This window comes from Gadus morhua, chromosome 10 (genome assembly GCF_902167405.1).
Source record: "Gadus morhua chromosome 10, gadMor3.0, whole genome shotgun sequence".
NCBI lineage: Eukaryota > Metazoa > Chordata > Actinopteri > Gadiformes > Gadidae > Gadus > Gadus morhua.
This window is the reverse complement of record NC_044057.1, coordinates 2,855,562-2,869,520: the sequence shown is the minus strand read 5'-3', so window position 1 is coordinate 2,869,520 and position 13,959 is coordinate 2,855,562. Positions and strand designations below refer to the sequence as shown.

Genomic DNA, 13,959 nt, shown 5'->3' with positions numbered 1-13,959 from the left:
AATGGCTTACAAGTAGAAAATTATTATGCTTGGTTCATAACGCAAGGAGAAAATTATTATGCATGCTTCTTTAATAGGTGAACCAAAATGTTATATGTTTGACCAATCAGGGGCGTCGTCTTGAACTGACATCGACAAACTACCTTCCGCCTTACTTCCGTGTTTATTACGTTCAAGCGATTCAAGCATTCATTCAGCATGTGCGCGTCCAACGTTTCACACTATCAGACTTTTCACAGCAGTTTCCTGGTATTCTACATGGAAGCGGGGGGGAATTATTTTGCACTGCATGCGACATTGTGGTGGAACATAAGCATAAATCTTCCATTGATAAGCATTTTGCCACCGTGAAACATAACTACAGAACTGCAGGCAGGACGTCAGACGACGAGGCAGATCATTATGACACAGGCTGTTGCATCCAAGTCAATGGCCAGCGCGGAAAGAATCAAGAATCAACTATTCATAGGACAATTTGTCAGTGTTTTTGTCCTTTTAATTAATGTTTTTTTCAGTAATAACTTAATATTCAACAAATATTTTATCACAAGTTGCGATAATCTCTCTCCCTCTCTCCCTCTCTCTCTCTCACACCTACGTCGTCAGGAAAATGAACCACTCCACTCTGTACAACTCAATCAGTGCTATAGGCATGTGTGTGTATTGAATTGGCTGGCTATCATTATTTATTAAATAAAGTACAAATCTATAACAGCTCAAGTAAACCACAGCCACCTGTCTGGACCTGCATGGGCCGCTCCAAACTGGAAGATGGCCAAGCTTATTCCTCTTTTTTACTACCAATCCCATGATAGCAATACAACAACGTCCAAAGCAATTTACAAGTTGAGAAGGGGGATGACAAATCTGCCTGCAAGTGGTCACAGGAAACGTATGGTAATGCACTCGAAGATTGAACCCGTCCCTTGATCAATGTAGTCCATAAGGAAGAGATCCACAACGCGTTCCTGCTCACCTCGCTGTAGAGATGCTTCCCGAGTTCACGAGGACACAATGGAGCGGCTTTCAAAGGCCTTCTTTCCTCTCTCCCGTCTCTGCACCTGGTCTTCACAAGGAACTTTGGTTCTTCTTCATACTTCCATTTCCTCGTGTATCTTTTTTTCACACTGTGGAACAGACACAATGCCGAGAGGAGCAGGTTTAGGGTTTGGTCCGGGGTGAATGCGTGATGAAGTGCAACGGTGTGCCTTTCCTTCACGACCCCTTGATTTACAGTGCAAAGCCAAGCCGGTATCTGTGTAATAATTAAAGCAGCCGAGATCGGGGAAAGGATCAGATGTAGTTTATCACATGGAATCAGAAATGTATTTACTAATCAAATGCTACAGGTGATCAGGAAGGGGGTCACCAGAATGTATTGATTTGAAACAAAGTAAATAAAGAAATGCTCCCGGTGTTGTTCATTAAGTCATGCCCGGTGAGAATAGACTAAACATCACTTCTGCTTTGTCCTTCCACGTAGACATGTTTGTGGTATCAGTATCTTTGTTAGCAGAAAACGTCTGTGTTTCTAGAGTGAACATTAAGCCTGCCTGCCCTTTCAGGCCTTGATTTGAATAAAAAAATAAGTAATCTTAAGAACTCCAAAGTGCTGTTTACATTTGATCATCTCTATATGTGGCAAATTAATTCCTAAAAATAATTGCGGGAGGCCATCGGTAAAGGTTTGCTTTCATAATTAAGCTGCACTTCCTAAAATTAACTCTCCATTCAAGCTTGGGGCAAGCCAAGCCAAAGTGTCACTTGGTCCATTCATAAATGTTTTTTCATTTTCTTTTCTGCGGGTTGGGTCCAGCCTTATCATGTCGGTCGCTAGCTAAATTGCTTCTCATATCAGATGAAAGATGTTGGAGGTGGTGCGGGTGAACTGGGGGATGGTGGACTGCTTGGAGAGGTCGATAATGGAAAAAGACTCCGCTGTCACCACTGGCAGCCCTGTTACTACACGGTTTTGCACCTGTTAATTACCCGGGATTTAAGTAGCACTTGGGGCGAGAGGGCCCAGTTGAAGGCCTGCCTGTATCTGCTGAAAAATCTCTGCCGAATGCTCAGGAAGCATCCTATTTCAACTTGTGAGCCGTTTGCTGTACTTGTGTCCAAGTGCCCTGGGAATAATAATCGAATAATTATATTATTATAAAATCTCTCTTCATTCTTCACACCCATGGAGTGGTATGCTAGCAGGTTTTCGAGACCAGCCCGGCCAGAAGTTGTTTGGATGCAGCGGCAACAGATGCTCCTGTGAAGCCAGCACTCAGCGCTGACAGCTGTGGTGATGTTATCAAAGTGTTGTTAAGGTGCGTCTTGTCTGCGCAAAGCTTTGAATGGCTGAACCCGAGAGGGGTCCCCACTTTGTTTGCTACTGCGCAATACAACATCTACAACAAAACAGCAGAGGACAATTCAGGGCTTCAGGGGTAAAGCCCTACGAAAAGTGAAGATTGACAGGGGTGAGGGATGAGGGAAAGTGAAAGGGAGGAGATAGAGAAACTACTATTGATGTATGAGTGTTTCTACATTTTTTATGAGGCTTCTCTGTCAGCTCACTTTGATCCCGCTCTTTTCATTCAAAGGCTGTGGGAAAAAACTGAAAATGATTGCACTTGCAAATTGGTATGCTCTAGATGGACCTGCATTGGGATATCAATGTTACTGGGGATGTGTAAGCTTAGTCTACTTTCGTTATAGCTTGTTTTTGTCATTATGCTAATGCTAAATGTAGCTCTCATTGGACATTAAAAGGAGCATGTACTTGCTAAACCTCCTTTACTTTCCAATTACATTTTTACGGCGTAGCTTTCTTTCTTTAATCTTATGTTCTGGCTGGTGTGCAACGGTATCAACAAACTCTGCCCTCAGTCAGCATTTCATCCTATTCATTCATTGTGTGTATTACAAAATATATATTTCAAAAAGTGCCTCCATTGCAGCTTCTGTGATTAAATGCAGCTTTTATGATATAGATGTTTTAGGTCATTCTTTTTACGTTATCAATATAAACGTGATGTATTGCCAAGCCCTACATTACATTTTTCCACGTCTTCTTCCCTTCGTGCTTCCACCTGCAGCCCTGCAGATGAGCGTCAGGGCTGGGGTGTGTGTTGGTATTCACAGGCGCCCATCTATTTTCTTTTGGGCCCGTCTTACAAGGCCACGAGGCAATCAGCATTTCCCATTACGGAAGGAAGACCAACCACCGGACCCAAACTTTAATTTGAAGTCAAAGGCTGTCTCCTTCCTTGTTCTCTCCGTTCTCCCCGCTCCTATCTGCACTTTGCCTCTCCTCTCTTCTCCTTCTCTCTTCTCCTTTATTCTATTATCCTCTATTTTCCTATCCTCTCCTCTCTATTCTCCTTTCCTTTCCCCTCTATACTCTTCTGATTTCCTCTCCCCTCTCTTCTCCTTTCCTCTCTCCTCCTTTCCTCTCCCCTTCCCTTCTCATATCCTCTCCTTTCTTCTTCTTTCCTCTCCCCTCTCTACTCATTTCCTCTCCCCTCTCTACTCATTTCCTCCCCCTCTCTTCTCCTTTCCTCTCTCCTCTTCCCTTCGCTTCTCATATCCTCTTCTTTCCCCTCTCTTCTCCTTTCATCTCCTCCACTCTTCACCGTTCCTCTCTCCTTTCTCCCCCGTCTTCTCCTTTCCTCTCCCCTGTCTCATCCTTTCCTCTCCCCTCTCTTCTCTTCTCCTTCCTCCTCTCCGCTCCCCTCTCTCATTTCTCTCTTCCCTTTCTTTCCCATTGCTCTCGTCCCCACTTCTATCATCTCCTCTCTTCTCCTATCCTCTCCTGCTCTCATCATCTCTTCTCCTATCATCTCCTCTCTTCTCCTCTCCTGCTCTCATCATCTCTCCTCCTATTAACCCAGCCCTCCTCCTTTAGTCAAAAACAAATGATATTCATAGTTGATCATAACATTTAGGTTTCATCATTACTTCACTACACTGCACATCAGCGTTTTGTGGGAATATGTTTATTAAATATAATAAGCTCTGTTACAGGGGGCTTACATTGTTCATTACCCCCCATGGCAGTCCAATAAGCTGCATTTAGACAGAATATAAATAATAGACAATATTCCAGCGTTTGCACAATATCCCATGGTCTGCACCAGCAGTAAAGGCATCCTTACAGTGTTAAGACAAATGAACCAGTGGCTCAAGTTCTGTAATGTTGATGAGGTCCAAATTTTGTATTTGTTGTATCTTTATCAATGTCCCTTGGACCCTGTTGTAGCTAAGTGAATCTCTTTGTGTAGTCAGATGGCGGATAATAGTATAACAAGGGCACCATTCCAGATGATGTCCAATTCTACATTGCGGACTGTACCTTTCATTGATAAACTACATAGATGCTCTCCTTGTCACTTCTCCCCCAGGTGATATCGACTCCTCCTGCCTTCGTAGCACCTGGGTGTTTTGATGATGTGTGTGTGAGTGTGGTCAAGGATAGATTACTGCATGGGCTTACCGGGTCCAGGCCCAGGGGCCCGATGGCCAAGGGGGCCCTGAAGCCCGAGCGCTACCATTTCAATATTGTCTCTACAAAATTATACCTATATCTTAATGGGGCCCAGAAGCCATGTAACATTGGCTATATTATGTAATATGTCTCAATAGGGCCCCTCAATCGCCACGGGTTGTGTGATTCAACCCAAAGGGGCCCCTGAAAGGGCCCCTGAACCACAGGTTATGTGTGTTATTCATCCCTAATATCGGAAAAGGGCCACTAAATCAGTCAGCATTGGGTAGGATATGTCAAATAGTTATGTTAGTTCTTCTTGGTATCTCAAAGGGGCCTCTCAATCAAAAAGCATGAGGATTGATATGTCGTATGTATTAATACGGGCCTCTATTAATACGGGAACAACAGGTTATGTCGTCAATCAAACAACATGGGGTATTAAATGTCCCGCCCCCCTCAATCGGCTTCATCAGTCTGCTGTCCATAGTATCATCATACAGGCGAGATGTAGACCACTATGTGTTGTTATTCAGCCAAATAACACTTATGTTATAATAATAATACATTTTATTTTTGTCGCCGTTCAAGTCACCCATGTTCAACTTACATAGCGTAAAAAGAATAGAGTAACGACCACAAGGCATAAAATAACAGCGTCAAACATTATTAACACCAAACATCGATCCCTGGTCACTGCAGTGCACGGTGACCAGTCACAGTGGGTATGCCAGTTTGAACAGGTAGGCTTGGATGTTGTGATGGAATCTGACTTATGAGTGGCGGGAGGGAGGTCCATAGTCTGGGGGCCGAGCAGCTAAGGGCTCGATCACCCATGGTACTAAGGCGTGGTTTGGAGAAGGTGAGTACTCCAGCAGAGGTGGAGTGGAGGGTTATTCTCTTCATATTATTATTATTATTATTATTGGTATAAATGTATATTACTATGATGAAGCTGGATGTGTCAATAGAGGGCGCTAGTTAGACTGTGGACAGACAGTGTGAACAGGAACCGTACTAACGTTTAACTAAATGCAAGATACAATGTGTGGGTGGTGGGCTTCTCTCGTTGTCTGGGCCCGGGGGCCCACTGACTCATAATCCGTTCCTGGGTGTAGTGATGGTGTGTGTGGGTGTGGTGACGGTGTGTGTGTGTGTGGGTATGGTAGTGGTGATGGTGTGGGTATGGTAGTGGTGTGTGGGGATGTGTTATTGGGCACTGTGCGTGCGTGCGTGCGTGCGTGCGTGCGTCTGTAGTTGTGTGTGTGTGTGTCTTTGGGTTTGTTGGTTTGTTGGGTTTGGAGGTGGGTGGGTTTGCGTGTTGGTTTGGAGGAGAGGTGTTTTTTTGGTTGTTGCTGTAAAGGGAGTGAGTGATGGGCTTTCAGAGAGCGATCAATAGCCCAAGGCCTCGGGCCCAGATTGGCTTGTGTTCCACAGGGAATTTACACAAACACACACACACATAGACACTTAGTCACACACACACACATTTCCGTGGGATGTGCAAGCGAAAACACACGCAAAACACACATGCCGAATGTACATAAATGTCACATGACAGTACATTGGACACATTCCTAAAAATCGAAGGTGCAACCTGAAACTATCTCCCCCCCACACACACACACACACACACACCCTCCATTACATACAAATCAACCCCAACCATCATTTTTCCAAAACTTTCAACATCCCTCCACAGCCAAGTTGGCAGAACTTTCTTTAATTACCGAGCTACGGTGCGGTTCTGAACGCCTCTGCATCAACAGCCTACACAAGGCGAGCAGGATCAAAAAAATACATAAATAGTAATTCCTTGACAGACAAGCGAGGGGGAAGAGAAAGTTGTTGACACTGACATCGTAATATCACTCAAATACGAAATGAATTTGGAGTCGTCCTTTTTCAGGCCAATTGCACGGGAATGCGAAAGTGACTTCTGGGAAGAGTTGCTTGGCAACAGCAAGGGAAACTTGTACTTAAACATCACAGGAACCAGGGAACTAAAAGGGTTGGCTAACCCTAACCCTCCTCCTCCTGCCATCTTCAGTGAATGTCCGTTTACCTTTCCAAGCTGTTGACCAAAACATTTTTGTTCTTTAGTGCAAAATCGCTTTCACGTAGCCAACACAAACACACCCAAGGTGTAAAATAGAAAAGTAAGTCAACAAGGAGCTTGTGCTACTTTCCATGATTAACCCAGAGCACACACACGCCGCTCATGTGAGGACAAGTGGGTCGGAGGAGAGACAGGGAAAAGGGAAGGAAGAGGTGAGAACACAGCATTGATTTGGTGGCGCCCGGCCCATGAGCACGTCTCCCTTTTGAAACATGAGGTTGAGGGAGTTGACCGCCTTTCAGTGGAGCGCACTAGGCTGAATCCAGCCCCACGGAAAGGCCAAATGGATCAATAACTGGGGAGGACTGCTGCCATCCTCCTCCTTTGACTCGTTTGTATAACATATCTTTATGGCTCCGAGAGGGATGCAATGCCACTCATTGGAGGGAGGCGTCAGACTGTATGCATGTAATAAAACACACTCACACACCCACACAAATACACACACAGATCTGTTGTCACGCGTGACACATTTTGGAAGAATGTGGAGGAAAAAAAAAAAGTTATAAACCTGTTTTGCAGCTTGTTTGTTTTGTCGCTTCACTCTTCTCGTCACTCTGCTATTTTGTCTTGGATCTCGGCCAAAAGATGTGGATGTGTGTGGCGGGGGATAGGGGTGCGTGGGGGAACGCAGCCATTGTCAGAAGTCATGTGTCACTTTTGTAACTTTTGTGCTTGTTCTCGTCTTGTATTCTTATATTCTTTGGCACCGTCTCTCCCACTCTCTCCCTCTCCACCTCTCTCTCTCCCTCCCTCTCTCTCCCTCTCCCTCCCTCTGTCACTCTCTCCCTCTCTCTCTCTCTCTCCCTCCCTCTGTCACTCTCTTCCTCCCCCTCTCTACCTCTTATCCTCTCTCTCCCTCTCGTGACTGGTCCAGCCTGCCTCCTACTCTTCCATCTCCGTCATCTAGGGCTGTTCTGTCACTTCCCGTCCTCCGTCATGCTCTCTGTTCTTACTGTGCATATTCTCTCTCTGCACCCTCCCTCCATATCTCCATACTGAACACCTCACATCCCTCCTTGTTTGCCTCCTCTGCGCTCTGCTCGGTCACGTCTCCACGTTTCCACGTCTCCGTAGCGAGCTTTTGAATCCTATTCCCCTCTTTATTTATGAAGTCGCACTTAAAGCGCTTTATCTCTCGTGTCTGCAGACACCAGGCCATAGCACCGCCCCCCCTTTGGAGGACACTGCTGCACCCCATGCGCACACACGTCACACACACACACACACACACACACACATACTCAGACACACACACACAGACACACAATCTGACACACAGTGAGACACACACAGTGAGACACACTTAAACACAGAAGATGACTCTCCTACCTTATTTGCCTCTAGAGACTCTCGACCTTTGCCACTTTTTTTTGCTTTGCTTTTTTTGGGGGACGGGGACGGGGGGGGGGGGGGGGGCGACACCTGAGGCCCCAGACCATCCAGAGAGATAGTGGCCCACTTGTTCACAGAGCCATGGGCGTGTGCGTGTGCGTGTGTGTCCAGAAGGATCCCGGTAAACTGAACATGGTGCAGCTCCTGTTTGGCCCGGGAGGCACCAGCCAAGAAATGTAAATACTTACACAAACTTTCCATTCAATATTTAATGTATTTCAAACAACGGGCCGTTCCACTAATGCAGTGGGACTGCTGGGGCCTCTGCCTGTGCATCACGATGCGCGTGTGTGTGCTTATCACAGTCCATACTCGTGCGTCTTTGGAAACTATATCTGTGGCGTCACTGGTGTGTCTTTTACCGCTCGTTGATTGTTTCTATATTTTTCTGGATAAATTCTGCGGTAAAATGTATGTCTCTGCCTGCCTGTGCGCTTCGTGCTGCCACACAGCATCTTGTGACCCCCCCTGCTCTCCATCTTGATCTCTGTACATCCAAATCCACCCTTAATGTACGTCGAGCACCAAGTCAAGTTTGCGGTAGATGCTCAGGCTTTAGAAGGACAGTAAATGTAGTCCCTCCTTATAAGCGTGTCATGACGCAGGCCTGGAGTGAGCAGTAGGTGAAGACATATCAGTCAGTACTGAGCTTGACCACCTGACAACGACTTACAGCAATGTCCTTTGTGGCATGAATACCACACGGAGGTCAACAGAGCCATCCGCTTTATGTGATATCTCTGCTCAGGCCAGATCGCTCGGCCATGGAGCGCGACGCTTAAAAATTCATGTAACATTGCTGGACATAGATGCAAAATCTTTACAACAAGATTGAGCTATTAGTGAGTTTTTGTGTTTACATTTAGGGCATTCAGTTTTCAACATCCCTAGATCTCTAGAAAGCATGAGCTTATATTGGCTGGCTGATTTGATAAAGAGAGGGGAATGCTCAGACTTGAATACGATCCTACGATGCATCCATAAGGAAAGAACAACTTCGAAGAGTGTGCTGCATGTCCTCAAAAGGCCAAAACAGAAGAGTGGGCATGGCCTTGGTTTGGTCCAGGCCTGAGGAGTTAGAAGTAGCCGGACTAATGTAGCGTGTAGCAGAAATACCGTCGCAGTGTTGAATGTTAAACAAAAGAAGCAGAGGCCTGTGTGTGGTCTTGAACAATACACGCAGGCAGCTGTACTGCCACAAGAGGCTGAAGGAAGGCAGACACTTCTAAGGGGACCACACATACACTTACTAAACTAACAGAGCCCTGAACGCTGCCAGCCGGTACAGTATACATGGCATCCAAGATAGACACTAACAGAGACACGGACCAGGTCATCAGAGTGTTTACATACCGATCATGGGAAAGTATTCCGAAACAGAACACGAGCTGCTGGGCAGGATTAAATATTGTCATACGCAGAATAGCAGCAAATAAAACATATTGGCTCAGTCAACAGCCTGTTCAAGGACGAGCACTGAGTGCTGATCCAGAGTGGGTGGCGCTGTCTATTAAAGAGCAGACTGTTTGCCAGGCACACAGAACACAAAGAGCCAGGTAGAGTTGGCCATGTTTGCATGGGGCCTTTTGATTAACCTCAGAGTTAACAACCCCTGCCAATCTTTTAAAAAGGCACTCCTTTCTAAATTCCACAATTGCGTTCAAAACAATTTATACTTGGTTGTAAAAATAGCCATCGGCAATACTTTTTTGTAGTCATCAGCATGATAGCAACAAGTCATGAACAGAGTTCATGCCATTTGACGCGTAGTTAGAGATACAGTTTGGATCATTAATGATGATCTTCACGGACTGAAAACTTTACCAAATGTTTTAATTTGAGATATTGCAGCTTGGTTAACTCAAAAAAATAAGTAAGTATGATGATAATGTGATCAATGTTTGAAGTGGGATGAAAAAAAGGACTTTTAGAATGTAATTACTTAATGTTTTTCAGGTGCAAGATGTTAATAATTTATCAGTTTAGGTATTTAACATACCTGTTAACACCATGTACAATGTCAAAATAATTAGTCATCCACTTATATAGAACACATTTTTTTTTATGTTTTAGTCATATTAAAAACATGCGTCTCGGCGCACACTGTGTGTGTGTCTGTACATACACATGTGTTGGGGAGGGTAGCTTTGGCAGGCTCCAGTGCATCCGTCTTAGCTCCCACAAGCTATTTGTACCTGTAAGCACAAGACATCCACAACCTCCTCACCAGTTCTCCAGAGAAAGAGAGGGAGAGAGAGAGAGGGAGAGAGAGAAAGAGAGGGAGAGGGAGAGAAAGAGAGGGAGAGAGAGAGAGAAAGACAGAGCGAGAGAGATACCACACACGCACACCTACAAATGTGTTTGTGCGATGTCAAAAGTCCATGCATAAATCTTGCTCACATGTATGAACGCGCACACGCACGCACACACACACACACACACACACACACAGCAGACTCCCATCCACATTTATGCGGGCGCACACAGAGCACAGAGCAGCCCTGAGTGGGACATTCTCCTCACTGGCCATAACCATGATGGATGGGGAGGGCAGCGCGGCCAGATTGCTTACCCAGACATGAAGGTAGAAAAGGTGAATAAAAAGTCTCTCTGGTTCTCTCTCTGGTTATTCATAGCCTCAGTTTCCTTGTCTTTTTACACACACACACACACACACACACACACACACACACACAGTAGTAATTCACTTCTCCTTCGGCCAGTCAATTACGAATGAATTAAGACCTAGCATCTAGAACTTCTTTGTAATTTGAACAAATCAATAGGTGTGTCAGAAAAAAAAAAAAAGGGTTTTGTCGCCATGGCAACTATGAAGCCGAGGCATTATTAGTAGTGACATTCATTGTGTTGACTTAAACCAGTTCCTGCGCTGGTTCTAAGTATCCAGTTTGCCTCACCGAAAATATGATGAAGTAGAACTGCGGTCTATTAAAAAGGCTTGAAGAACCCAACTTTAGAATGAGAGAGAAAGAGAGGGAGAGACTTGTCTTGTCAAAGGCCTGAGAGATATTATTGAAGGAGAGGTAAAGAGGAGCAAAGGAAAGATGGAGAGAGGCTACAGGGAAGAGAAAAAGGAGGAGAGGCAGAGAGGAACAGAGAGATGGACAGGGGCTACAGGGAAAAGGAGGATTATCGACCTAGCAGGTTGACAAACCTGTAAATCCACATCTTGAAGACAAGATTTTCTCCTCAGTGTTCCCTTGAGCTACCTTTCCACCAGCACTCTGTCCCTTGCCGGTCCTCTCATAGCTTCTATGGCCGCTTCAGCCGCAGACCATGGATGATGAAATCATTGAGGTCTCTGTTCGTATGATTAGTGAAGTGTGGCAATTTTGAATCAGTCGGTATATCTTTCTATTTATCTTCATACTGTTGCTCCGGCTGGCAGGGCCAGGAACCAGAGAAGAAGATAGCACACGGAAAAAAGAGGGGAGAAAATGAGGTGAGCGAAGAGGTGAGGAGAGGGGAACAGAACAGGAAAGGAGAGTAGGACACCACAGAGGGGAGGAAAGGAGAGGGTAGAGGATGAGAGGAGAGGAGAGTAGGACGTAACAGAGGGGAGAAGAGGGTGGAGGAAGAGAGGAGAGGAGAGTAGGACGTAACAGAGGGTAGGAGACGAGAGGAGAGGGGTTCAGAGGGCGCCAGTAGCTCAGGAGGTAGAGTCGTCCCCCCATCTGAGGGTCGAGGTGCCCCTGAGCAAGGCACCTAACCCTAACTGCTCTTGACGAGCTGGCTGTCGCCTTGCATGGTTGACTCCGCCGTCGGTGTGTGAATGTGTGCGTGAATGGGTGAATGTCAGGCAATATTGTAAAGCGCTTTGGATAAAAGCGCTTTACAAATGCAGTTCATTTCCATTAACAGGAGAGTAGAGGAGGACCTAACAGAGTAGAGGAGAGGAGAGGAGGACCTAACAGAGTCGAGTAGAGGAGAGGAGGACCTAACAGAGTGGAGGAGAGGGGAGGAGAGGAGAGGAGAGGAGGACCTAACAGAGTCGAGTAGAGGAGAGGAGGACCTAACAGAGTGGAGGAGAGGGGAGGAGAGAAGAGGAGGACCTAACGGAGTCGAGTAGAGGGGAGGGGAGGAGAGGAGAGGAGAGGAGAGGAGGACCTAACAGAGTCGAGGAGAGGAGAGGAGGACCTAACAGAGTCGAGGAGAGGAGAGGGGAAGAGAGGGGAGGAGGTGAGAGGAGAGGAACGGAGAGGAGAGGATGAGATGAGAGGAGAAGGGAGGAGGATGTAACAGAGTCGAGGAAAGGGGAGGAGAGGAGAGGAGAGGAGGACGTAACAGCGGGGAGGAGAAGATCGGAGAGGATGGAAGAGGGGAGGAGAGAATCTGAGAGGATAAGTAGAGGGATAAGATGGAAGAGGAGCTCGTTATTAGATTGGGAATAACTAATTTGCAAAAGATTAAAAAACATATTTGATATCTCTATATATATGTATGAATATTTTACAATGTATTATGCTATTAAAGAACAGCATGTGGTATAAAAATGATGCACACCCGATTTAATCAAAAATGAAAACATATATGGGGAATGCATTCATGACACGATTATCTGAAAAGAAAATTGTTTAATGATTCAGTCAGTTCTAGAAGAAAGAAAGGTTGACAAATCAATAGAGAAATATTGCGGTGGATGAAAAGTGTGCTTTATGTTCTACGTCAATAATGTCTGTGGAGATTTCAAGGCAATTTGTCCCGATCCTCCGTGAGTTCAGTAAAAAGAAACACCCTTGCATGCACGTACATCACACAAACATATAGGTGCACAGCATATACATTTAGGTAATCATGTATATTTACACACAACGGAATTCTAAAGGAATGAGGTATGATCACAAAAAAGCAACACACACACACACACACACACACACACACACACACACACACACACACACACACACACACACACACACACACACACACACACACACACACACACACACACACACACACACACACACACACACACACACCTTATTCGACACACACGCGCACACATCTCATGTCTCAAGGACCGCACTGATGTGTCAGCGTTCCCCGTGACCCTGGACGTTGCAGAACAGTTCCTGTGCTGATCAGAGCGTTTTCAAACACGTCCACACATATTTCTCTCTCCCTCTCTGGAGTTAACTGGACACCATGGAATAAAAAATAAAAACCAAGATTACAAACTGGGCACAGAAGGCCTCGTCGAGATTCACCGAATCATAAAGTAATCCCCTCCTTCGTTCTATGCTCTTCTTAAGTTGCGTACGTTAAAATGTACTGTCTTCAAGATGGTTCTGAAGATCCCAAGAATAACACGAAAACCATCCGATGAATTTGGTTGCCGTCTGTCAATCTGTGAGAGATATTCAATTTTTTCAGTTTAGAGAAATGGCTAGAGCCAAAGAGCCGAATCACATGAAAGTCAGTCGATGTTGTCAGTCACTAGCTGTCGATAAAAACAGTAGTTTGACAGCTTGGATATGCAACAGATTTAGATTCACATTTAACATGCAAAGTGACGTTGAAAATGTGAGGATGAAAGTTATTGTGCTCTCCCACCTGCATCTTTATTCCTCGTACCTTTGAAACCTTCCAACCAACGAGGCTCATGTAGTCATATTAACAAGGTAACGCTTTGTTTGACAGTGAAAAGTCGGAACAGCACATCACAGAGTGGGAAGACGTGCTAGTCATCAGAAAATGTGAAAATTACAGGAATTAATAATAGCCCGACACATGCACACACATCTGGCTAAAAATACCTCTTGGAGTGCTTGGGGTGCTGGGGCTCCGGGGAATTGGAACCCTCGCTCTTGTTTATTACATTTCTTTTTATTTTCGTAAAAAACCTATTTTACACTTCAGTAACACCAACCGAGATGAGGTTGTGGATGTGGCGCTACTTTGTGTGAAGGAAGTGGGGAAGAAAAAAATTCTATAACCACATGATGTC

The 13,959-nt window shown here is 45.3% G+C and overlaps 1 long non-coding RNA gene across 1 annotated transcript in view; it reads right to left on the bottom strand.

The window, feature by feature from the left end:
* Positions 1 to 560: 560 nt before the first annotated feature.
* Positions 561 to 13,959, bottom strand: part of LOC115552655 (uncharacterized) — a 56,847-nt gene continuing 43,448 nt past the window's right edge. The window contains exon 3 of the long non-coding RNA XR_003978353.1: positions 561 to 1,127. This is a non-coding gene — a long non-coding RNA (uncharacterized LOC115552655). The remainder of the gene's footprint in view (positions 1,128 to 13,959) is intronic.